The sequence below is a fragment of the Triticum aestivum genome, chromosome 2B (genome assembly GCF_018294505.1).
Source record: "Triticum aestivum cultivar Chinese Spring chromosome 2B, IWGSC CS RefSeq v2.1, whole genome shotgun sequence".
NCBI lineage: Eukaryota > Viridiplantae > Streptophyta > Magnoliopsida > Poales > Poaceae > Triticum > Triticum aestivum.
In genome coordinates, this window is record NC_057798.1 from 431,326,850 (window position 1) to 431,351,601 (window position 24,752).

At 48.2% G+C, this 24,752-nt stretch overlaps 1 long non-coding RNA gene across 6 annotated transcripts; it reads right to left on the reverse strand.

Moving 5' to 3' along the window:
- Nucleotides 1-432: 432 nt before the first annotated feature.
- LOC123045304 (uncharacterized) lies at nucleotides 433-5,224 on the reverse strand. Of its 6 annotated transcripts, XR_006421282.1 has the most exons (7): nucleotides 4,954-5,224; nucleotides 4,588-4,722; nucleotides 4,325-4,400; nucleotides 3,639-4,157; nucleotides 2,222-3,061; nucleotides 1,957-2,101; nucleotides 433-705 (listed from the first exon to the last, which is right to left on the reverse strand). It is a non-coding gene; the product is annotated as an uncharacterized lncRNA (long non-coding RNA). The 6 variants fall into 6 exon arrangements; XR_006421281.1 differs by having other exon boundaries at nucleotides 4,325-4,722; XR_006421280.1 differs by having other exon boundaries at nucleotides 4,588-5,199.
- Between the last annotated feature and the right edge of the window lie 19,528 nt (nucleotides 5,225-24,752).

Below are 24,752 nucleotides of genomic sequence, written 5' to 3' on the forward strand. Positions count from 1 at the left end.
TTATATTTGAGAAAGCACAAAGACCATGTCAAACCCAAAGTGTTTTGAAAATATTTGACTTTGCTAGTAGAAGTAGGTTTTAGTAACCAGTTAGGGTTGCATGCATATTTTGTTATCTTATTCATGTAACATAGAGCCAAATGGCACAAGGTATATCACATACAACTCTACCACGAAGATGTGACGCGACATCTTCCTTGACTTAATTATGTTCAAACACATTTGGAGATCAAATCCATAATTGGTGTCACCTCCCTGAATTAAAACCCAAAACACCTACCTTGTGCAACATGGCGTTTTAAAGTGGGAAAATTGTTAGCACAAACAAAGTTCCGATGTTAAACGTTACATAAGACTTTAGCTTGAGCAACTGTCCTGCTATAGGTATAAAAATTTCCTACTATTAATCATAGCAGCAAACAAGAACCTTCCTGAAGGGCAAACTCTCATCTGTTTCAAAATTCAACTTGGTGCACACGGGCACTGAAACATTTTATCAATGCACAATAAAATAAAGAACAAACACAATGGTCTAGTTGGGAATCCAAATGATTGACTTTAACACATCAGCGTACACTCAAATTATAGAAAATTTGTTCTTTCCGAAAATGGAAACTAACATCAACAGGTCACATGCTCCATCTGCCATTTGGACTGCTCTTCTCCCCATGCCTCCCCTTCAATCACTCACCATATTAGTAACACCTGAATACAAAAAACCACTTATGAATTATACTGGTATGCAAAACATTGTATACTCTGAAGCATAGCATTGCCACTAAGTAAGATGGGCACTCTCATATATTTAAAACCAGAAAATATTATAAACTATGTATTCAAGAGATATGATCTAGAATGGTCTACTATAAACCCATATACTTTATATCAAAAGTTTAGTTTTTGTGAACTATACTGTCTATAAAAGATAGGTCAAATGGTTAAAAACTGACATGTAAACAACAAACGCAAACTATAGCCAGTCGCCAGTCAACAAAGCCCTTTTTCTGCAAGGCCGACATCACGGCAGCCATCACTCATGGCCTGCCTTCGAGGCACGACACGAAGGTTACCAAAGGTCAGTGCTACTGCAGGTGTTTCTATTCACATCATCAACAGTTTATTTTCTTATGAAAAGAGAAGTTCTAGGAAGTGTCGGCATTTTAGAACGGTTATCCATTTTCTTTCTAATGCAAGAATGTGCATTAACTATGGGTCACACACTGAACAAAGATTAATGCATTCAACAATTTTGCACTTGTATTAGCTTATTTTCGTACAGATATATGAACCCTCCAATTAGTCAATTAAATTTGATTGTACATAAACTTTCAGCTACTGAACTAAAACGGAAACAGGAGAAAGCACACACACACACACGCGCGCGCGCGCGCGCACGCATGCATGCACACACGCTCGCATATTTTACATTTCCTCCAAGATCTGACTGAATATTAAATATCACCGACCGCTAAGAAAACAAAAGAAGTCACAATAGGACTATATAAAGCATTATGTAGAACATTTGGGCCGTACACAGAGCAGGGAGCCTAATGCTTTAACTTTGATGGAGTTATCAATTTAAGCTTTAAACACTATTGTGAAGGAGCTTTACCTAGGTTGTAGCACCAGAGCACATGAATCCAAAAAAAACTAACCCTTAGAAATAAGTCCCAAGAGCCTAGTATTTAGAAACCTATAAGTCTGGGTAAACATAAGACCATTCATACACTTGATCTGCTAATAACTAAGCAACACATAGTAGTTATCTTCGTGCTAGTAAAGAGAGCCAACCAAACAACCAATATGCCTATGCTTCAGGGAAGAAAAAATTGCCTGAAGGAATAACCTTGGCTGATAATTTATAAATACACCACGAAAATCATCTCCAAGTTTAACAGGTACATGCTACTTTAAATCAAAAGAACACAAAAGGATCATGTGTAACATGGTTCTTACCTTCTGCCGTTTTGGAAATTATTGTACGCTGAAATCTACAGCTTCTACTGGACAATGAACATGTGTTAAGAAGACAAGTATAGTTTAGAAAGGTGTGCATAACAAAATATAGAGCGCGTGTCCCCTCCTCCCATCCTCTTCTACCCTGCAACGACAGAGAGTAAAAATTCCTCAGTTCTTCGGCTATCTATGAATCAAGCTTTTGGTCCTAGGATGCACAACCAATAAAAAGCATTATAATTTTGTAAGGTACGAACAGCTGTACCTTGAAGCACAATCAACATGCAGGAATCATCATCTTCATAAAGTAATAAGTAATCTTGGTCATCCATGCACCGACTGTATCTTGCTTGCTAATTTCCACCTGTGTCACAAATAAGGCAATGTCATGTTCAGACTGAAGGTGAAAGAAGCACACATTCAGTTTCTAATTTAATTTAGTACTAATAAAATCTCTATGAAGAAGCAGACCAACTGCTGGAAATAAACTGGCATGGAACTAAATCAGTGTCCACAAAACCATATAGATATGCATGCTCATCAAGCATGTCATACATTTTACCAGAATGGAAGCTTAGCTAGTGCTAGTGCCCTAACTCAAGAACCTCCAGCCCACATAATAGAAATTCGTCCATCTTAGCCATGAATTCACTTAATCAGGAGACAAAATAAATGCTTTCCTCAGACACTGTACACTGAAGAAACAAAAGTATGCAGGCTGAACCGATAAGCTCTTATGACTGAACAAATCCCATCTTCAAACATCATCATTCTAGGCAAGAAAATAACAGAATAAAGCCCATCTGCAGTTATAATATCAGTCCCCAGTTTGGCACTTAACTCTTAAGGCTTTAGGTCTCTAGACACATCGATATGATGTATCCATATATATAATCGTAGCAATACACTGTTGGAAGATTAAAAGATAGTTCCGACGTATTTTCCAGAATTTTCTCTAGGATGAACACAGGAGCTTGAAAGGAGGGCTAATACTGGGTTTACCAAGCAACATACCTGTGCACCATCAACAATGGCATAATTCGGACTTGCAGATGATCATTGGGACATGAAAAACAGATAAAAAAATGCATTGAAAGCTTTGGACCTGAAATATAGAAGATTGCCCCCTTGGTATACCCATGAGAAATACACGTAAGCGTCAACCAAATGCAATCACAGTCAAGTATGATTTCTTTAATCTATTTAGTGTGCTTTTCATGTACTGTGCAAGTAGCAAGGGGCTGTTCTTCAATAAACAACATCTTATTAGCTTCAGATGACTTCCATTGACACTATACTGCTAATTTAAGTTAATTAAGTTGTGATCCTAATATTCAGGTAAAAAATCACATGGAAAGTCAAACTGAACCGGGATTATGGATCAACATATTATGACCTACCAAGGTTACCATGACAATGCAGATATTATGGAGGCTAATTTAAGAATGTAAACTATATATATATATATATTATTATATATATATATAGAGAGAGAGACATTTAATGACATCAAACAATTACGGGTTGCGGTTTTAAACAAAAATACATGATTGATCATTGCATATAACTACGATTATAAAGGTACACTATGTTTTCTAATAAATGAAAAGGCAACTACTCTTAATGTCTATAATTATAATTCAATTATGTGTCGATAAGAAAGCAGCAATCATTGCGGATACCTTTATAAGCTTCCAGTGATCCTGTGAGCATATGCTAATACTCCTTAACATAAATCTCACTTGTCATCACCATCGTCTCTGTCTTGGTGGAATCACATCCTCTATCTGCAAACTGAAACAATAGCAACATCAAATCCCTCCTGAAGATTTCACCCTGGACCTTCCCCCTGCTGATCTGCATAGGCATGTCATTCCGTTAACCAAGCAAACTCAACAATCAACACCATGCATGTGAACTTCTTCAGGAATGGACTGTGATGCCGGGGCTGACCTCTCATAAGGTACGTAGAACATTGTACCAGTTACATTTTTTAAGGAAATAAGCTTGTTGGGAGTTAGAACTCCTTTGCAATTTTCAAGAGGTGTCCGTAGTAGACAAGATTTTCAAGCTAACTAAGTGGAAATACAAAGGATCTGAAAGAGCTGTAATGCTTTGATATATGAAATCAATGGCATCTACAGCAGTACAGCACTAGTGACATCTTTTGAGCAATATATCCACCCGCCGGCAATCTATATCTGCAGTTGAACATTTTTACTTAAATGCAAACGAGAACAAAGAAAGGTATCCAAGTAGAACAGTTATCTTTCTACAACCATCCTTTCTATCTTCCAATAGAATGAGAAAACATTTTGAATTAAACTAACAATGATCTTGAAGCAAAATGCATGAAGTTGGTGTCAACCTGATGCATGTTATAGATACTCGATCCTCTCTTGTTTGGTATTCCCTCACAGCCTTACTGAACTTTCATCAAACACCTTGCAGGCATAGATAAAAAAGAATTTGCACATGTAAATAAATGAGCTGAAGAGAAAGGGCAGGAGGCAAGGGGGAAAGCTAGGTGTGGCATCTTCTGCTTTTCCATGGCTGCCTGCACCTTGGGGTCGGTAGCTGCCCTCTGACAGAGAGAGGGAAAGATGTAGAGGGATAGAGAGAGGGACTCACCAACGCGCGGAGCTTGGCAGCCAAAGCGGAAGGGAAGCCGACTCCAATGACCTCCTCCACCTTCTATGATAGTCACCACCACTCCCTCCCGCGCGAGATGCAGGAGAGCGCACACCAAGAGAAAAAAGAACAACACTGAAACGGAAAGGGATCGTGAGACAGGATGGAGACCTGGAGTGTACGTTCCTGTGCAGCACCGCCACTAGCCGTGGTGGCTTCCCTCGCCACCTGCTCATCCAGAGAGAGATGGAGCTGGGTCGGGCTGCTCCTTCCCCTTGTCCCGTCTGCTGCACTGCTAGGTGCGGAGAGAGAGAGAGGAGGAGCAGCAACAAGGACGCAGAGAGGAGGCAAAGACGGGCGGCGGACCTCCTTCATCTTCGGCACAGATGCACCCCACCATCACTGGAGCTGCTCTTCTCCGGAACGGATCCATCATCTGTGTGCACCTATGGTGGTGGGGGGGATGGGTAGGAGGCCATGGAGAGGCTCCTAGTGCAGAGGCCATGGCGGAGAGCGAGGAGGAGGGAGGGGCTGTGGGGATCGAGGGGAAAGGGGCTAGGGTTGTGTGGCGGCTGGTGTGGATAGGGACGACCAGGGGAGAGGATGGGATTGGGTGCGGTGTGAGCATGCGGAGCGGATTGGACAAAGTGTTTTGCACGCAAAAACACAACCCAACCAATGAGTGCATGGCGCGAGCCCACCCATCATTGGCCAGCAAAAATAACTGCGAGGTGAAAATGGGTTTTACAGCTGTGAAGATTCAACGGTTCAAACTCGCCCGAAGGCAGATCCGACGGCCAACGAAGGCCCAATCGGGGGAGCCTCCTGGAGGTGAGTTGGCTAGCCTCTGTTTTGTTTTAGATTTATGAGCGAAAGAAATAGGCCAGGGGGCCCACACCCTGTCCAGGAGACAGGGGGGCGCCCCCCCTGTAGGGCGCGGCCTCCTATCTTCTGGGCCCCCTGGTGGGCCTCCGGCTTCCATCTTCTGCTATATCATCACTTTTACCTTGGAAAAAATCGGGGGCAAGCTTATGGGATGAAACTCCGCCGCCACGAGGCGGAATCTTGGCGGAATCAATCTAGGGCTCTAGCAGAGCAGTTCTGCCGAGGACACTTCCCTCCGGGAGGGGGAAATCATCACCAACGTCATGACCAACGATCCTCTCATCGAGAGGGGGTCAATCTCCATCAACATCTTCACCAACACCATCTCCTCTCAAAACCCTAGTTCATCTGTTGTATCCAATCTTGTATCAAAACTACAAATTGGTACCTGTGGGTTGCTAGTAGTGTTGATTACTCCTTGTAGTTGATACTAATTGGTTTACTTGGTGGAAGATCATATGTTCAGATCCTTTATGCATATTATTACTCCTCTGATCATGAACATGAATATGCTTTGTGAGTAGTTATGTTTGTTCCTGAGGACATGGGTGAAGTCTTGCTATTAGTAGTCATGTGAATTTGGTATTCATTCGATATTTTAATGAGATGTATGTTGTCTTTTCCTCTAGTGGTGTTATGTGAATGTCGACTACATGACACTTCACCATTATTTGGTCCTAGAGGAAGGCATGGGGAAGTAATAAGTAGATGATGGGTTGCTAGAGTGACAGAAGCTTAAACCCTAGTTTATGTGTTGCTTCGTTAGGGGTTGATATGGATCCATATGCTTAATGCTGTGGTTAGGTTTACCTTAATACCTTCTTTTGTAGTTGTGGATGCTTGCAATAGGGGTTAATCATAAGTGGGATGCCTGTCCAAGTTAGGGAAGTACCCAAGTACCGGTCCACCCACATACCAAATTATCAAAGTACTGAACGCGAATCATATGAACGTGATGAAAACTAGCTTGACGATAATTCCCAATGTGTCCTCGGGAGCTGCTTCTTCATTATTAGAATTCGTCCAGGCTTATCCTTTGCTACCTAAAGGATTGGGCCACCTTGCTGCACTTTATTTACTTTATTTACTTTTTGCTCGTTACTATTTATCTTATCACAAAACTATCTATCATCTACTATTTCAGTGCTTGCAGAGAAAACCTTATCGAAAACCGCTTATCATTTCCTTCTGCTCCTCATTGGGTTTGACACTCTTAATTATTGAAAGGACTATGATAGATCCCCTATACTTGTGGGTCATCAAGACTCTTTTCTGGCGCCATTGCTGGGAAGTGTAGCGCTTTTGGTGACTGGAACTTGGTAAGGAAACATTTATATAGTGTGCTGAAATTTTCTATTACCTGTCACTATGGAAACTAATCCTTTGAGGGGCTTGTTTGGGGTATCTTCACCCCAACCATAAGAGCAAAGAGATGCTCCTCAACCTACTGAACTTTATGAAAATATTCACTTTGAGATTCCTTCGGGTGTGATAGAAAAACTGCTAGCTAATCCTCTTGCAGGAGACGGAACATTGCATCCCGACTTACACCTTATCTTTGTGGATGAAGTTTGTGGATTATTTAAGCTTGCAGGTATTCCCAATGATGCTGTCAAAAGGAAGGTCTTCCCTTTATCTTTGAAGGGAGATGCAATGACATGGTATAGGCTATGTGATGATACGAGATTTTGGAATTATAAGCGATTGAAGTTGGAATTGCACCAGAAGTTCTATCCTATGAATCTTGTTCATCGTGATCGTAATTACATATATAATTTCTGGCCTCGCGAAGGAGAAAGCATCGCTCAAGCTTGGGGGAGGCTTAAGTCAATGTTGTATTCATGCCCCAATCATGAGCTCTCTCGGGAAATGATTATTCAGAATTTTTATGCTCGGCTTTCTCTTGATAATCGCAACCTGCTCGATACTTCCTGTGCTAGTTCTTATATGTTGAAGACTATTGATTTCAAACGGGACTTATTGGAAAGAATTAAACGCAACTCTGAAGATTAGGGTTCCAACGATGGTAAGGAGTCAGGTATGACACCTAAGTTCGATTGTGTTAAATCTTTTATGGATACCGATGCTTTTCGTGGATTTAGCTCTAAGTATGGACTTGACTCTAAGATGGTAGCCACTTTTTGTGAAACTTTTGCTACTCACGTTGATCTCCCTAAAGAGAAGTGGCTTAAATATAATCCTCATGTTGAAGTAAAAGTAGTTGCACCTATTACAGTCGAAGAAAAGACTATTACATATAGTGATCCTATTATTCCTACTGCTTATGTCGAAAAACCTCCCTTTCCTGTTAGGATAAAAGATCATGCTAAAGCTTTGACTTTTGTTCGTAAGAGTAATACTAGGACCTATACACCTCCTGAGCAAATTAATGTTGAACCTGGTATTGCTATGATTAAAGATCTCTTGGATGAGGACTTAGATGGGCATGTTATCTCTTTCTTGGGTGAAACTGCTAATATTGCTAGACCCGATACTAAGACACGTAGACCTGTTGTAGGCACGCCTGTTATTTCTGTTAAAATAGGAGATCATTGTTATCATGGCTTATGTGATATGGGTGCTAGTGCTAGTGCGATACCTTATGATCTTTATAAAGAAATTATGCACGATATTGCACCTGTTGAATTAGAAGACATTGATGTTACTATTAAGCTTGCTAATAGGGACACCATTAAACCTATTGGGATTGTTAGAGATGTTGAAGTCTTGTGTGGGAAGATTAAATACCCTGCTGATTTTCTTGTTCTTGCTTCCCCACAAGATGATTTTTGTCCCATTATTTTTGGTAGACCCTTCTTAAATACTGCTAGTGCTAAGATTAATTGTGAAAGGAAGGTCGTCACTGTTGGCATAGATGGTATGTATCTTGAGTTCAATTTTGCTAAGTTTAGTAGACAACCTTGTGAAAGGGAACCACCTAGTAAGGATGAAATTATTGGTCTTGCTTCCATTGTTGTTCCTCCAACTAATCCATTAGAACAATATTTGTTAGACCATGAAAACGATATGTTCATGAAGGGAAGGGAAGAAATAGATGAAGTGTTCCTTAAACAAGAACCTATGCTGAAACATAACCTTCCCGTTGAAATTCTTGGGGATCCCCCTCCACCCAAGGGTGATCCCGTGTTTGAACTCAAACCCTTACCTGATAATCTTAAGTATGCTTATCTTGATGAAAAAGAAATATATACTGTTATTATTAGTGCTAACCTTTCAGAGAAAGAAGAAGAAAGATTATTGAAAACTCTGAAGAAGCACAGAGCTGCTATTGGATATACTCTGGATGATCTTAAGGGCATTAGTCCCACATTATGTCAACACAAAATTTCAGTGGAGAAAGATGCCAAATCAGTTAGAGATCCTCAAAGACGATTAAATCCCAAGATGAAGGAAGTGGTAAGAAAGGAGATATTAAAGCTCCTTGAGGCAGGTATCATTTATCCCGTTGCTGATAGTGAATGGGTAAGCCCTGTCCATTGTGTCCCTAAAAAGGGAGGTATTACCGTTGTTCCTAATGATAAAGATGAATTGATCTCGCAAAGAATTATTACAGGTTATAGGATGGTAATTGATTTCCGTAAGTTAAATAAAGCCACTAAGAAAGATCATTACCCTTTACCTTTTATTGATAAAATGCTAGAAAGGCTGTCCAAACACACATATTTTTGCTTTCTAGATGGTTATTCTGGCTTCTCTCAAATACATGTGTCAGCGAAGGATCAATCTAAAACTACTTTTACTTGCCCTTTTGGTACTTTTGCTTATAGACGTATGCCTTTTGGTTTATGTAATGCACCTGCTACCTATCAAAGATGCATGATGGCTATATTTTCTGATTTTTTGTGAAAAGATTTGTGAGGTATTCATGGATGACTTCTCCGTCTATGGATCCTCTTTTGATGATTGTTTGAGCAACCTTGCTCGAGTTTTGCAGAGATGTGAAGACACTAGTCTCGTCTTGAATTGGGAAAAGTGTCACTTTATGGTTAATGAAGGCATTGTCTTGGGGCACAAGATCTCTGAGAGAGGTATTGAAGTTGATAAAGCCAAAGTTGATGCTATTGAAAAGATGCCATGTCCCAAGGACATAAAAGGTATAAGAAGTTTCCTTGGTCATGCCGGCTTTTATAGGAGGTTCATTAAGGACTTTTCTAAAATCTCTAGGCCTCTGACTAATTTATTGCAAAAAGATATTCCTTTTGTCTTTGATGATGATTGTGTAGAAGCATTTGAAACACTTAAGAAAGCTTTGATCACTGCACCTATTGTTCATCCAGGTGATTGGAATTTACCTTCTGAAATTATGTGCGATGCTAGTGATTATGATGTAGGTGCTGTTTTAGGGCAAATAGTCGATAAGAAATTGAATGTTATCCAGTATGCTAGTAAGACTCTTGATACTGCCCAGAGAAATTATGCTACTACTGAAAAAGAGTTCTTAGCAGTTGTGTTTGCATGTGATAAGTTTAGACCTTATATTGTTGATTCCAAAGTTACTATTCACACTGATCAGGCTGCTATTAAATATCTTATGGAAAAGAAAGATGCTAAGCCTAGACTCATTAGATGGGCTCTCTTGCTCCAAGAATTTGATCAGTATATTATTGATAGAAAGGGAGCTGAGAACCCCATTGCAGACAACTTGTCTAGGTTAGAGAATGTTCTTGATGACCCACTGCCTATTAATGATAGTTTTCCTGATGAACAATTAGCGGTTGTCAATGCTTCTCGTACTACGCCTTGGTATGCTAACTATGCTAATTAGATTGTTGCTAAATATATACCGCCTAGTTTCACATACCAGCAAAAGAAAAAGTTCTTTTATGATTTAAGACATTACTTCTGGGATTGTCCACACCTTTATAAAGGAGTAGATGGTATTATTAGACGTTGTGTGCCTGAGCATGAACAGGAACAAATCCTACGCAAGTGTCACTCTGAATCCTATGGAGGACACCACGCTGGAGATAGAACTGCACACAAGGTACTACAATCTAGTTTTTATTGGCCTACTCTCTTCAAAGATGCTCGTAAGTTTGTCTTATCTTGTGATTAATGTCAAAGAATAGGTAACATTAGGAGACGTCAAGAAATGCCTATGAATTATTCTCTTGTTATTAAACAATTTGATGTTTGGGGCTTTGACTATATGGGACCTTTTCCTGCCTCCAATGGTTATACACATATTCTAGTTGCTGTTGATTATGTTACTAAGTGGGTAGAAGCTATTCCAACTAGTAGTGATGATCATAACTCTTCTATTAAAATGCTTAAAGAAGTTAATTTTCCGAGGTTTGGAGTCCCTAGATATCATATGATTGATGGTGGTTCACATTTTATTCATGGTGCTTTCCGTAAGATGCTCGCTAAGTATGATGTCAATCATAGAATCGCATCTCCTTATCACCCACAATCTAGTGGTCAAGTAGAGTTGAGCAATAGAGAGCTCAAATTAATTTTGCAAAAGACTGTGAATAGATCTAGAAAGAATTGGTCCAAAAAACTTGATGATGCATTATGGGCCTATGGAACTGCATACAAAAATCCTATGGGTATGTCTCCATATAAGATGGTCTATGGAAAAGCATGGCATTTACCTCTTGAACTTGAACATAAGGCATATTGGGCTATTAAAGAGCTCAATTATGACTTCAAACTTGCCGGTGAGAAAAGGTTATTTGGTATTAGCTCACTTGATGAATGGAGATCCCAAGCGTATGAGAATTCCAAGCTTTTCAAAGAAAAAGTCAAACGCTGGCATGATAAGAGGATACAAAAGCGTGAGTTTAACGTAGGAGATTATGTGTTATTGTTCAACTCTTGTTTAAGATTTTTTGCAGGAAAACTTCTCTCAAAATGGGAAGGTCCCTACGTTATCGAGGAGGTCTATCGTTCTGGTGCTATAAAAATCAACAACTTCGAGGGCACAAATCTGAGGGTGGTTAACGGTCAAAGAATTAAACATTATATTTCAGGTAATCCTATCAATGTTGATACTAATATTATTGAAACCATAACCCCTGAGGAATACATAAGAGACGCTTTCCAGAACTTTCCAGACTCCGAAAAGGCATAGGTACGTGGTACGGTAAGTAAACTGACTCCAAAACAACTCTAATGCCAATTTTTATCAGTTTTGGATTATTTAAGAATTTTTGGAAGAAAGAGGTAGTCCGAAAGGGACACGAGGCTCCCATGAGAGAGGAGGCCACGCCCCCCCCCCTGTAGGGCGCGCCCCCTGTCTCGTGGGCACCTCGTGTGCCTCCCGGACTCCGTTTTCTTGTATGTTACGTATTTTGGTCGGTAAAAATCATTATATATACTCCCGAAGGTTTTGACCAACGCATCACGCAATTATCCTCTGTTTTCGTTTTGAGTTGTTCCTGTTGCAGATTTGGAACAAGATGTCGTCCCAAGATTCGGAGGGAGAGAGCTACATGGTTGATTATATTGTAAACCCAAAAGTATATGGGGATGTGGAACATTATGGCTGGACCACAGAGGAAGAAGAAGACTATGATCCAAAGAGGAAGGATGAGACAAGCTCTGATGAAGAGGACGATCCACTACCTCAACCTGGTGATATGCATGTGGAGTTCAAGAAGTCAAGCCTCCCTAAGGTCCAATCTATCCCACCACGTTTTTTGCAGGACAACAAGGCAGCACTATGCAAAAAGATAATAAAACTTGAGCTCGAGAATGAGGATCTGAGGGAGGAAAATTTTAGCCTTAGACACAAGCTAGAGAAAAAATGTAACAACTCTACCGTCATTACCATCTCCATCACCTCTGAAGAAATAATCACATGGGTATGGGCACTCCCCTTGGCAACTGCCAAGCTTGGGGAGGTGCCCCGGTATCGTATCACCATCACACTCCTATTTTTACCGCTTTATTTAGTTCGATCCTTTTAGTAGTATCTTGATCTAGTAGTTCGAAGTTTTTGATATCAAGTAGTTTTGAGTTTTGCATTGTGATCTCTTTTTGTAATCGAGTCCATGTGCTATCTATAATAAAGATCAGTGTTGAGTCAACGGCTTTGCCATGTTGCTATGATCATGAGAAAGTAGAAAGAATAAAAGAGATCATATTGATCTTATGGATAGTGATAACTTCACACATAGAAAGTATGTGTCGGTGTACTAGAGTAGGGGTACCCTAGTATCCCGAACTTGTGCACGGGCAGTTGCAGCACCCCGCGGCAAGGCTTTCTGGGCGACCGCCACAGTCCTCCGTGGTTCCTTTGGAGCCATTCAAGAACAAAGTATTCAAGCCAAGGAGACAAGGCCCCGGCAAGAGGAGCTTGCCGGGAAGGCCAACCAAGGCATCCCAAGGAACTTGCCGCGACGCGCCACGCGTCCCGGCAAGGCAACGGCCACGGCCACGGCAAGGCGCTTGCCGCGGCAGGCAAGTAACCACTCTGTACCCACGCTCCAGCACATCCGCCAACGTGTCACTCTGTGGGCCTTTCTAGGCACGCGTGGCGTGAGGCTGTGCAGCCAGCGGTGCGCGGTGGCATGCGACGCTGACAAGATCGCCATCGTGGCGAACGGTGGCGTCCCTGACGGTCCCTTTCTGCACTGTTTGGGCGACACAGACGGGCATTTAATGCCTTTGTCCCCTGCCGTCAGGGTTAGGTAGGATACACTGTGCAAGTAGGTGTACCAACCGCAACACTTTTTACGCTTTTACCCTTCTCTGCGTTGCCACCTATCGGTGACCCCTTGAGCATATAAAAGGAGGCCCATGCGCAACATAGAGGAGGTTCGGCTCATTCGGAAGCCAGAAAAATACTTAGCTCTCCCGAGCAAGAACAGAATACAATCAGATAAGCAGCAATAGGAGTATTATCTCTCCGGAGAGCTCCGAAGCTGGGTAAACTGCTCGTGTGCTTCGCCTCGATCTGCTCTTCGTGCGATCTCCGCCCCCCGCCGAACCGAAAGGGGCTCGGTCCGCCGGTCCCATAGGTGTTCGTGGATCAGTTTCCCCGACGTCTTTGGCGCGCCAGGTAGGCGGCGTCGAGATTGTGTGAACCTGATCCGGTGTGCACACGAGCTAGATCTTCATTTTCTTTATCGACATGCCACCGAAGAAGAAGACTTCGGCGGCAGCTGCTCCGTCCACGTCACTTCCACCACCACCGGAGCAAACGGGTGGTGGAGTAGACGCCGGCGGAAGAACGGACGTCGACGAGGAAGCTCACGATGCTGCCAGGTCCAAGGACAAGGCTGCGCAGACCTCGGCGTCCGTACATGTCCCGCGCCCATCTCAGGAGGCGCAGGACCGACAGCGTCATGGTATTCGCAGTACCATACGTTCGTTGGGACAAGATCGAGCTGGAGGATCTCGGGGTGCTCAAGACCAGCATGCACGCCAACATGCTGGCACGAGCGAGACACGGTCGCCTGGACGGGATGCTGCTCCTTCTAACATAGTTAGAAGTCCGAGCATATCCCGCTCCTCGCACCGTTCGCCACTGCCGCCCACCACTCCAGCAGAAGCTTTGGCGCGAGCTCAGCTGCTCCTGGATTACCCTCCAGCGGAAGACAAGATCGAGCAATGGAGGGCCACCATTCAGAGTCTCATCGGCTTCGCCAACGGCGACACTCTGGGCAGCCAACTGCATCGCAGCCGCGGCAGGACTGCCAGGCACGAGCCGGTGGTGACGAAACCGGTGGGGGTGCAACCACCATGCACTCTCCACCCCGAAGGCCAAGATCGCCAACTCGCCGGATCCACCTCGACAGCGACTCCACTGTGTCATCGAATCCACGAGCTCGTCGCGATCAGCACCAAGTTCTTCACGAACGACAACAAGAAGACGCTCGTACTCGCATCGAGCGCCGAAGAGAAGCGCAACGTCAATCCGACAAGCGCGCTGGGCCCTCTGTTAACATGCATGTGCCAGGGGAACCAGGCGACTTGCCGTACGCGGTAGGTTGCCCTGCGTTCACTCATGAGCTGCGGCAGGTCCAATGGCCCAGCACGAAGAATTTCAAACCAGATGTACCAGAAAAGTACGAAGGCAAGACGCATCCGTCGGAGTTCCTCAGCATCTACACCATCACGGTGTAAGCTGCCGGGGGACGGGACGACAAGATCCTTGCCAACTACTTCCCGCTGGTACTCAAGCCCAATGTCAGATCCTAGCTCATGCACTTGCCGGACAACTCCATATCCTCCTGGGCTGACTTGTGCCATCAGTTTGTCGGCGCCTTTACAGGCGGCCACAAGCCTCATGGCCAAGAGAGCGATCTTCATCTGCTCGCCTAGAAGGAAGGAGAGCCCCTGCGCAAGTACATTCAAAGATTCAGCCGCGTACAGCACAACATCCCAGATGTCCACCCTGCCGCGGTAATCAGCGCGTTCCATCAGAACGTGCGAAACCGCAGGATGCGGGAGGAGATGGCGATGTGCAAGATCAGAGACGTCAGTGAGCTATATGCCCTGGCCGACAAGTGTGCACGTGCTGAGGAAGGGAGGAAACTCCCCGGAGAGAACACAGGAGCAGGAGGATCTGATAGTGAGGAGACTGCCCCGGCAAGGAAGAACCGGCGGCGGAACAACAGGAAGAAGAAAGGCAAAGATGTGCTAGTTGTTGAGCAGTCCGGCAAGAAAGCCGAAGCTGGTAGCTCCGGCAAGGAGGTTGCCGCAGCTGTGGCGGTCGCCGACAAGCAGGACAGCACCAACAAGCAGTACTGCAAGATCCACCGCACCAAGGGCCATGACCTCCAGAGCTGCAAGAAGGTCGAGCAGCTTGTTGAGCAGCAAAAGGCTGAATACGAGCGGCGCGACAAGGAGAAAGCCCAGGAAGGTGCTGGAGGAGCTGGCAAGAAACGTCCCGGCCGAGGAGGACGCCGCGGCAAGGCCAAGCAGCGGCAAGGAGACAGACCTCCCCGCGGCCGCGACAAGGATGAAGATGACGACGACGATGAAGATATGGATGAAGATGAGACCGATGAGCAGGAGTTCCAGAAAGCCACAGAGGTCCTGTGCGTTGACGGTGGTGCTTCTCTGCATACTTCACACCGCCAGCTCAAGCAGTGGGTGCGGGAAGTCAATGCGGCAGAACCACCCGTCGAGTCACGCAAGCCTCTGAAATGGTCCAGCACGCCTATCATCTTTGATATTGAGGACCACCCTGATCGCATAACTGCGGTCGGGTGCTTGCCGATGTTGGTTTCACCAACTATCCGCAACCTCAAGGTCACTAAGATGCTAGTTGACGGCGGGGCCGGCTTGAACCTGATCTCCTCCGCGGTACTCCAGAAACTCCAGATCCCTGATAGCGAGCTCGAAGAGACCGGCACATTCCAAGGAATCAATCCGGGAAGGAGCAAGCCGAAGGGAAAGATCACGTTGCCGGTAACATTTGGCAGCGAGTTGAACTTCAGGACTGAGAGGGTCACTTTTGACGTTGCTGACTTTCCATTGCCTTACAATGGGATACTTGGCCGTCCAGCACTCGCCAAGTTCATGGCAGCCTCTCACTATGCATACAACGTACTGAAGATGCCAGGCCCGATAAGTGTCATCTCTGTCCCTGGCGACAAGAAGGATGCCCTTATCTGCGCCGACAAGATCTACCGGGAAGCAGCAGCCGCAACAGATCGCAACTCACTTGCCGCTGAAGCTCCCGGGGGAAGAAGAAGACCAAGTCCGGCAAGAGCTCTGATGCCCACTCCGGCAAGCGCACCTCTTCGGAGTGCTGCGCTACCGTCGAGGACGCACCATCGAGCTCCACCGGCAAGTGTAAGAAGACAATGGCAGCTCCACCAGAGACCAAGAAGGTGTCCGCCAAGGAGGACGGCACTGGTGGTACCTTCACCATCAGTGCCACTCTCGACCCTAAATAGGAAAGCGCGCTCGTTGCTTTCCTGCGGGCGAACGTCGACGTGTTTGCATGGCAACCGTCTGACATCCCCGGTGTTCCCAGGAAAGTAATCGAGCACCATCTTGCCGTCTGTCCTCATGCGCGGCCCGTCAAGCAGAAAGTCAGGAAACAGGCATTGGAGCGCCAAGAATTCATTGCAGAAGAGATCAAGAAATTGGAAGCAGCAGGCCTTGTCAGAGGAGTGCTCCATCCTACGTGGTTGGCCAATCCTGTAGTCGTGCGCAAGGCAAACGGGAAATGGAGGCTTTGTATTGACTTTACCGATGTTAATAAAGCTTGCCCCAAAGACCCATTTCCCTTGCCGCGCATCGACCAGATTGTTGACTCCACGGCCGGATGTGACTTGCTTTCATTTCTTGATGCATACTCAGGATATCATCAGATCTTCATGGCAGAAGAGGATGAGGAGAAGACCGCATTCATTACCCCATGTGGCACATACTGTTTCGTACGGATGCCTTTCGGTTTGAAGAATGCTGGTTCAACATTTGCAAGGGTAGTCCATGACGCTTTTGAACCGCAAATGCACAGAAATGTGGAAGCCTACATGGATGACATAGTGGTCAAGAGCAAGGACAAAGGCAACTCTGATTCAAGATTTAGACGAAACCTTTGCAAATCTGCGCAAGATCAACCTCAAGCTTAACCCCGAGAAGTGCGTGTTTGGAGTCCCCTCCGGCAAGCTTCTCGGGTTCTTTGTGTCTCAACGGGGAATTGAAGGCCAATCCCGACAAGATCAAGGCCATTGAGCAGATTGAAGCACCAAAGCGCGTCAAGGATGTACGAAGACTTGCCGGTTGCGTAGCTGCTCTCAGCAGGTTTATCTCTAGGTCTGCTGAGCGCGCCCTGCCATTTTTCAAAATTTTGAAAAAGGCAGGTCCAATGAAATGGACTCCGGAAGCGGAGGCTGCGCTGCAGGACTTGAAGAGATACCTGTCCTCCACTCCAACACTTGTCGCACCTAAGCCACAAGAGAAGTTGCTGCTATATATAGCGGCAACCAATCAAGTGGTTAGTGCTGCGTTAGTAGCGGAGAGGGAGGCGGATGATGAGCCAGCAACCACGGCAGATACATCCAGCGACAAGCAGGGGACTTCACCGGCAAGCTCTGGTCCCGACAAGGATGGATCTGCGCAGGAGCATGAGAAGATGCAGAAGAGAATGGTGCAGCGCCCAGTTTACTTTGTCAGTTCCCTTCTGCAGGGGGCTAGGTCAAGGTACTCTGGTGTGCAGAAATTGCTTTTCGGCCTCCTCATGGCCTCGAGAAAGCTGCGCCATTACTTCCAAGCACATGAGATCACACTTGTCACTCTCTTTCCGTTGAAGAGGATACTGCAAAATCCAGAAGCAACAGGCAGGATTGTCGAGTGGGCACTGGAACTGTCAAGCTTTGGCCTCAAGTTTGAGAGCACTTCAACTATCCAAAGCAGAGCATTGGCAGAGTTCATAGCAGAGTGGACGCCAACACCAGATGAAGAAATTCCAGAGACGAGCATCCCCGTCAAGGAAGCAAGCAAAGAGTGGCTGATGTACTTTGATGGTGCCTTCTCGCTGCAAGGCGCCGGTGCGGGCGTGCTACTTGTTGCACCCACCGGAGAGCACCTCAAGTACGTAGTCCAGATGCACTTTCCCAAGGAGCAAGCAACGAACAATACTGCAGAGTATGAAGGTTTGCTTGCCGGTCTCAGGATCGCAGCAGACCTTGGGATCAAGAAGCTCATTGTCAGGGGTGACTCACAGCTTGTCGTCCGCCAAGTGAACAAGAATTATCAGAGTCCGTTGATGGAAGCTTACGTTGATGAAGTGAGAAAGCTAGAAGAGCACTTTGACGGCCTGCAGATGGAGCATGTTCCAAGAGCTCAGAACGACATTGCCGACGGCCTGTCGAAGTGCGCCGCACTAAAGTTGCCTGTGGAACCAGGGATCTTTGTGCTCAAGCTGACTCAACCATCTGTAACGCCATCAACTAGACAGAGCAAGAAGAGGAAGTTGATTTCTGGTGACTACTTTCCGGCAGAGCTCCCGAAGCCGCCGCCAAGAAGGTCCCCAAGATCAACACCAAGGATGCTGAGGAGCAGTCTGCTCCGACAAGCCTTAGGGTTTGTTCCGTTGAAGCAGACGCTCCCGACATGTTTTGCTCCGGCAAGCTTGCCGGGGAACATCAAGCTCCGGCAGAGCCACGGGTTCTCGCCGTAGAAGCGGATGTTCCCGCAGCAGCAGATGTGCCTTTAGTCCTTGTTGTCGAGCCGCAAGCTCCAGCATGGGCACAGCAGATTGTCCATTTCCTTCAGACAGGAGAACTTCCCGAAGAGCAAGAAGAAGCGGAAAGAGTAGCCCGGCAGTCAAGTATGTACCAGTTTGTCGACAACACACTGTACAGAAGAAGACTCAACGGTGTGAAATTGAAGTGTATTCACCGGGAAGACGGACAAAAGCTGTTGGCAGAGATACATGGAGGCATATGTGGTCACCACATTGGCGCAAGAGCACTTGCCGGCAAAGCGTTCCGGCAAGGTTTCTTTTGGCCGACAGCCCTCCAGGATGCAACTGCACAAGTAACCAAGTGTGAAGCGTGCCAGTTCCATTCCAAGCAGATACACCAGCCAGCTCAAGCTCTCCAGACGATCCCTTTATCCTGGCCATTTTCGGTCTGGGGGCTCGACATCCTCGGCCCCTTTCCCCGAGCTGTCGGGGGCTTTGAGTACTTGTACGTTGCAATCGACAAGTTCACAAAGTGGCCGGAAGTGGAACCAGTGAGGAAGGTGACAGCACAGTCAGCAGTCAAGTTCTTCAGGTCGATTGTTTGCCGTTTCGGGATCCCTAACAGGATCATCACCGACAACGGCACGCAATTCACGAGCCGCACCTTCATGCAGTACGTCCAAGATCTTGGCGCCAAGGTCTGCTTCGCTTCTGTTGCTCATCCGAGAAGCAACGGTCAAGCGGAGAGGGCAAATGCTGAAGTGCTGCGCGGGCTCAAGACCAGAACTTTCGACAGGCTGCGCAAGTGCGGAAAGAACTGGATTGAGGAGCTGCCGGTGGTTCTTTGGTCGATCAGGACGACGCCAAATCGAGCCACTGGCCAGACACCTTTCGCTCTAGTCTATGGAGCAGAGGCAGTTCTCCCCACGGAACTCGTATACGGGTCACCTCGAGTGCTCGCTTATGATGAGCTTGAGCAAGAGCAGCTGCGACAAGATGACGCGCTGCTCCTTGAGGAGGACCGTCTTCAGGCTGCTGTACGAGCTGCTCGATACCAGCAAGCTTTGCGCCGCTACCATAGCCGCAAAGTTAAAGCCAGAAGCTTCGAGGAAGGCGACCTTGTTCTTCGGCGCGTTCAGTCCGCCAAGAATTCCAACAAGTTGACGCCAAAGTGGGAAGGCCCTTATCGGGTGAAATGAGTCACTAGGCCTGGCGCTGTCCACCTTGAGACCGAAGATGGCACTCCGGTGAACAACTCCTGGAACATTGAGCATCTTCGTAAGTTTTACCCGTAGGGCGCGGTTGCCGGAACTCGTTCCGGCAACCACCTTCTGTACAAGTCTTGCCGATGTTGCATGTAATCCTTTGTACAAAGTCGGGCGCAGATCCCGTGCATAAGTAAAGCTCATGTGCTCCGCACATCTTTTCAATTTCATGCTTTTTTACTTTATATTTGCATGCGTTATCTGACACTTTGTGCAGCATCTACCCCCGGTAAGCAATAACGGGCTATAAGGCTCCATGCCTTTATTTTCTCTTCCTTCTTTTTCTCAAAAAGGGAAGGAAGATTCCCTCGCACACAAGTTTAACGGGGGGATGAAGAAGATAATGGTGTGGACCAGGCATCGTTCAAGGAAGTTTCGCCTTACCGGGAAGCAAACAACAGAAAAGCTAAGTTGCCAAAGTTTGAGCAATCAGTTTAAAATTTTTAAGTTATCTCCTCGAACAACCGTACTTTGTATGGAAAACCTGTGCGCGGAGGAACCAACTCGTAGCTAGTTGCGCCCTTACTTTGTTTCGAGTCTGCTCAACAACTTAAGTGAGCTGCGACTAGTTGCGACAAGGTTTCTTGTCGGAAGCGGCATCGCCAGCAGGCTGCTGATGTCCCGCACTCAGCGCTCGCGGCAAAGGTGCCTGCACCAACAAGTTCCCTAAAAGCGTAGGGTAAAAACATACAAAGGAAGGGAGCAAGTAAAGGAAATAACATAGCAATCTCTACCCAAAATAGAGTTATATTACAAGATAGCTTGTCGCAGCTCTAGTAGATTGTTCTCGTGACATAACCAACAGCGACAAAGAGAAAAAGAAAATGGGCGGCCTAGTCTACGTGATCGCCCTCAACTCTCTTGATCTTGCTCAGCTTGTCCACAATGGGTGCGACAAGGGCCTTGAGCGCATCCAGATCAGCATCCGGCGGCAAGGATTTGAGGACGTTGGTAAGGTTGAGGCCTGGATTGCGGAAGGCCACCTTCATCAGCACCTTCTGGAGAGCTCCTGCGCAGATCCTGCGCGACTCGTCGGCCAGCTGCTTTGGGATCTTCTCCCGAAGTCACTGGAGGGCCGTCGCCACGCCCTTGAAGAACAGGCTGAGCTTGGCGCTGGGTTGGAGATGCTCGTCGGAGGGATACCCAAAATCCTCCATCCCCAGCTGCGCCAACTCCCCTTCAATGGCAGCGGCAGCATCCACAAGACCTTTGGTCCAATGCTCCACTGTCTCCCTGAAGGCATCGTGGGCGGCAGCAGCATTCGCCAGCAGCGCCTCGTCGGCCTTGATCTTCTCCGACAAGGCCACCTCCCGCTCCCTGGAGCCGTCCAACATCTGAGTCAAGGTGGCCAGCTTCAACTCGAGGTCCGCATTGGAATCCTTGGCGGCGCTGAGCTCCTTGCTCCTCTCTGCGAGAAGGCCTTGCAGCTCACCATGAGCGGCAGCATCCTTCTCGCGCTCACGCTTGAGCGCGACGAGCTCCTCGCCGCTCGCCCGGAGATCAGCCTCCAGCTGCGCTACCTTCGTCTCTAGTTCCTCCTTGGCGGCCTCAGCAGCTGCGGCAGCATCCTTGCTTCCTTGAGGGCCCCGCCAATCGCTTGCTCGCGCGCGGCAAGCTCCTCCTCGTGGTTGTCAAGATTGACCTTGCGCTGCCAACTCTCCTTCCCGCGCAAATAAGTTTTCGGCGACAAGCCGTTGCTTCTCTTCAGCTTCAGCCTTCTCGAGGAGGAAAGCTTTCCGCTCCTCAAGAAGTTGCTCCCGCTCCTCTGCCAAGGACCGGAGAGCTTCCTGCCTGAGGCCTCGGAGCTCCTCCGCGCGCTTCTCAATGTCAACTCCCGCCTTCGCAACAAGTGCCTCTCGGGACGCCAGCTTGGCTTGTCAGGCGCGGTAGAGCAACAACAGCTTCCGCAGCAGCCGCTCCTCCTCAGACTCGTCGCTGCTGCTGCTTGGCGCATCGACCAGCGCCAGCCCAGCAGAGGCGAGCACCTCTTCGTCAAAAGCTTCTCCTTCGAGCGGCGCCCTGGAGCTCGACGCCCAGGGGAGCTTGATGAAGATGCCATCGCCGACCTTTAGGTAGGCGCCGGGCTGCGGCTCTTCGGAGCCTGGCTCCGCAGCGGCGGCGGGGGGATCGGCGGTCGGTGCAGCGCCTGGCGCTCCTGCGGCCTCGGGGCCGTCAGTGCGATCGCCGGATTCCTCGCCAGCTTCTGCGGCAGCAGCCTTGGCGGCCTCTTCGCCGGCGGGATCATCAGCACCGGCCTCTTCTTAGGTGGCGGCGGCATCGTCGTTGTTGCCGCGCGCGTTCTCCTCGCCGGCGTCCTCGGTTTCCATTGGCTCCGCGGCAGATGGATCTGAGGAACGAAAAAGGGAGAAAAGTCAAGCAAAAATCCAAGAAAGGAAATTCAGAAGAAGAAGAACCCAAGGGAAGTTTTCAGGCAAGAAGGTTACTTGTGCTGGGGTCTGCGGTCGCGGTCTCAACCACCGGAGGATCACAGGCGTTGTCCCTTGCCAGAGAATTGCCCCTTGCCGGAGAGTTCTCCCTTGCCGGAGAGTGCTCCCTTGCCGGGGACTCCTCCCTTGGCGGCGTAGTCGAAGCAGATGGCACTTCGGGAGCAGCTTCCGGGCATTCCTGGTGAGGCTGTTCTGCTCCTACACAAATCCAACAGACAAGATATCAGTAGAGAAAAGAGCACCCAAGCGCACCTGACGGCAGGAAGTAAACTATAAACTTACGTTGGCGGCTGCGCTGGGGGCTGCTTTGGGGAGTAGTTGCCGGGTCCGTCAAGGTGGTCTCAGACACACCCCTTGCTGACACGGTGGGATCATCTTCGATGACAATCACCGGGGCCTTGGCTCTCTTCGCCGCTCTCTGGGCCAGCGTCCTGAAAAGGAATGGATTCAGATCGAAGCAAGTCAGATACAAGATGAAAGCCAACAAAGATCGAAAAACAACAAGAATGGCAAGGGATCTTACTCTTCTTCTTCCTCGTCGGAGCTGAGCGCAGAGAGATCGAAGTCCGACTTGCCTCCGGTGCGACGAGGCGGAGGAGTGGGCTCCCTCGCCCGCTTGGCAGGAGCAGCAGCGGTGGACCGGGAAGACCCCGCTCCAGTTGCCGCAGCGGCGTGAGGTGCTCCTGTGGCAACGGTGCTTGCCGCGGTAGAGCGTGTCACACGACTCGGCGGCTGTGGACCTGTCTATCGCCCCGCTACGGCTGCGGCCTTGCAGAGACGCCTCCTTGCCGGAGCCGGGGGCTCCGCCTGTGGCAAGCTGTCGGAAGGTTCGGGCTCTTCCTCGCCGGGCTCGCTCGGCTCAGCTTCAGGGCCGGCAAGATCTTCCTCGCCGGCGAACTCCTCGCACTCGGCAAGGCTTGCCGCCTCCGCCTCCTCCACGGTGAATCCAAATATGCCCGCGGCAGCAGCTGCTGCCGCCTCTTCCAGCCTAGTGGTGATGCGCTGCATCTCCGCATCGGTGGTGTCGCGGGTGAGGCTCTTCTGCTCATCAGCGCGGACTGGTACTTCAACCAGGTCGTCGAAGAACGCCCGCACGACGTCATCCGCAGGTTCTTGCCAAGTTGGGGTGATTTCGTGCGAATCGCACAATGGCATCATTGCGCGGATCCGGTCGAGCGAAGAATTGTTGCACAATGGAACAACAGTCCTCGACAACGTGAATGGATGCTGAGGATCGCGTTTGAACAGCTCCAAGAGCATCGCATCCAGCTCCAGGATGGTGAAGTTGAAGTTGAGGCCCGGGCGCAGCGTCATGATATCCGCCGAGTTCTTGAACTCCCAGGCGGGTCTCCCCCTCTCTTGCAAGGGGGCGATGCGGCAGCGAAGAAAATCTGCGCCGACAGCGCCTACAGTGATCCCAGCAAGCCTGAGGCGAAGGATGCAGGTGACGGCGATCTTCAGCCTGTCGTCTTCCGGGGCCACGTTGCTCCAATCGTTGCCACATACTATTGGGGCTTGGCGCAAGGCAGTGAATGGCTGCGGATTCTCCTCGACGATCCAGCACCACTCAGCTCTCCACTCCTCCCATTTGCTGCGGAGCTCTCCCTCCAGATAGGCTTCCTTCTTGCCGACCCTCGAGATCCAAGCGATTCCTCCGGCAAGGGGCTCTCCTCTCTCGACTCGAGGCATGAAGAAGTGGCGGAAAAGGGCTACGTTTGGGTGGACTCCGGCAAAGTTTTCGCACAAATGTGCGAAAACTGCCATGGTCAGAACGGCGTTGGGGGTGAAATCAAGGAGGCGGAACCCGTAGGTGTCATGATATCACAAAAGAATTCAGAGAAAGGCGGGCAGAGCCCGCAGTAGAAGAACAGCGCGAAAAAGGGATACCTGTTCGGAGCCAGCCTCGAAGCAGTGGCTGGGAGTACCCTCGTGCGCGGATGCGCTCGCGTCTCCGTCAACCAGAAAAGGTAGTAGTACTCCCTCAGCTCCTTTGCGTCAAGCTGAGGGGGGAAGATGGCCCGCTCCTTTCGCAGCGCCGTGAGCCGCTGCGCCTCAACTGACTTCACGCCCTTCCCCTTGTTGGCTTTCGGAGCCATGGCGGAGGTGGCGGGGGAGATCGGCGGCGTCGGTGGAGCTGGTGGCAATGGGGGGCGGAGCGCTGCTCTCTTTCGGCTTCGGGAAGAAGGGGGGAGTGGCGGAGATTTTCGAGAATGAAGCAACAACCGGCGAGTTGGGCGAACTGCCCCTGTTTCCCCTGCTTATAAAGAGGGAGGGGCGGACGTTTCGCCCTTCCGAATAAAGAAACCACCCATGATCTCTCCCACGATGCCGCATTCAACGCGTGCCATTCGGGGAGGGCGCGGTGGATACGGAGCAAGATTCGGCGTAACCCAGGCCACATGTGCCCGTGCCCTGTTTTGGGCCTGGCCCAACAGCGCTCGGCACCGTGTG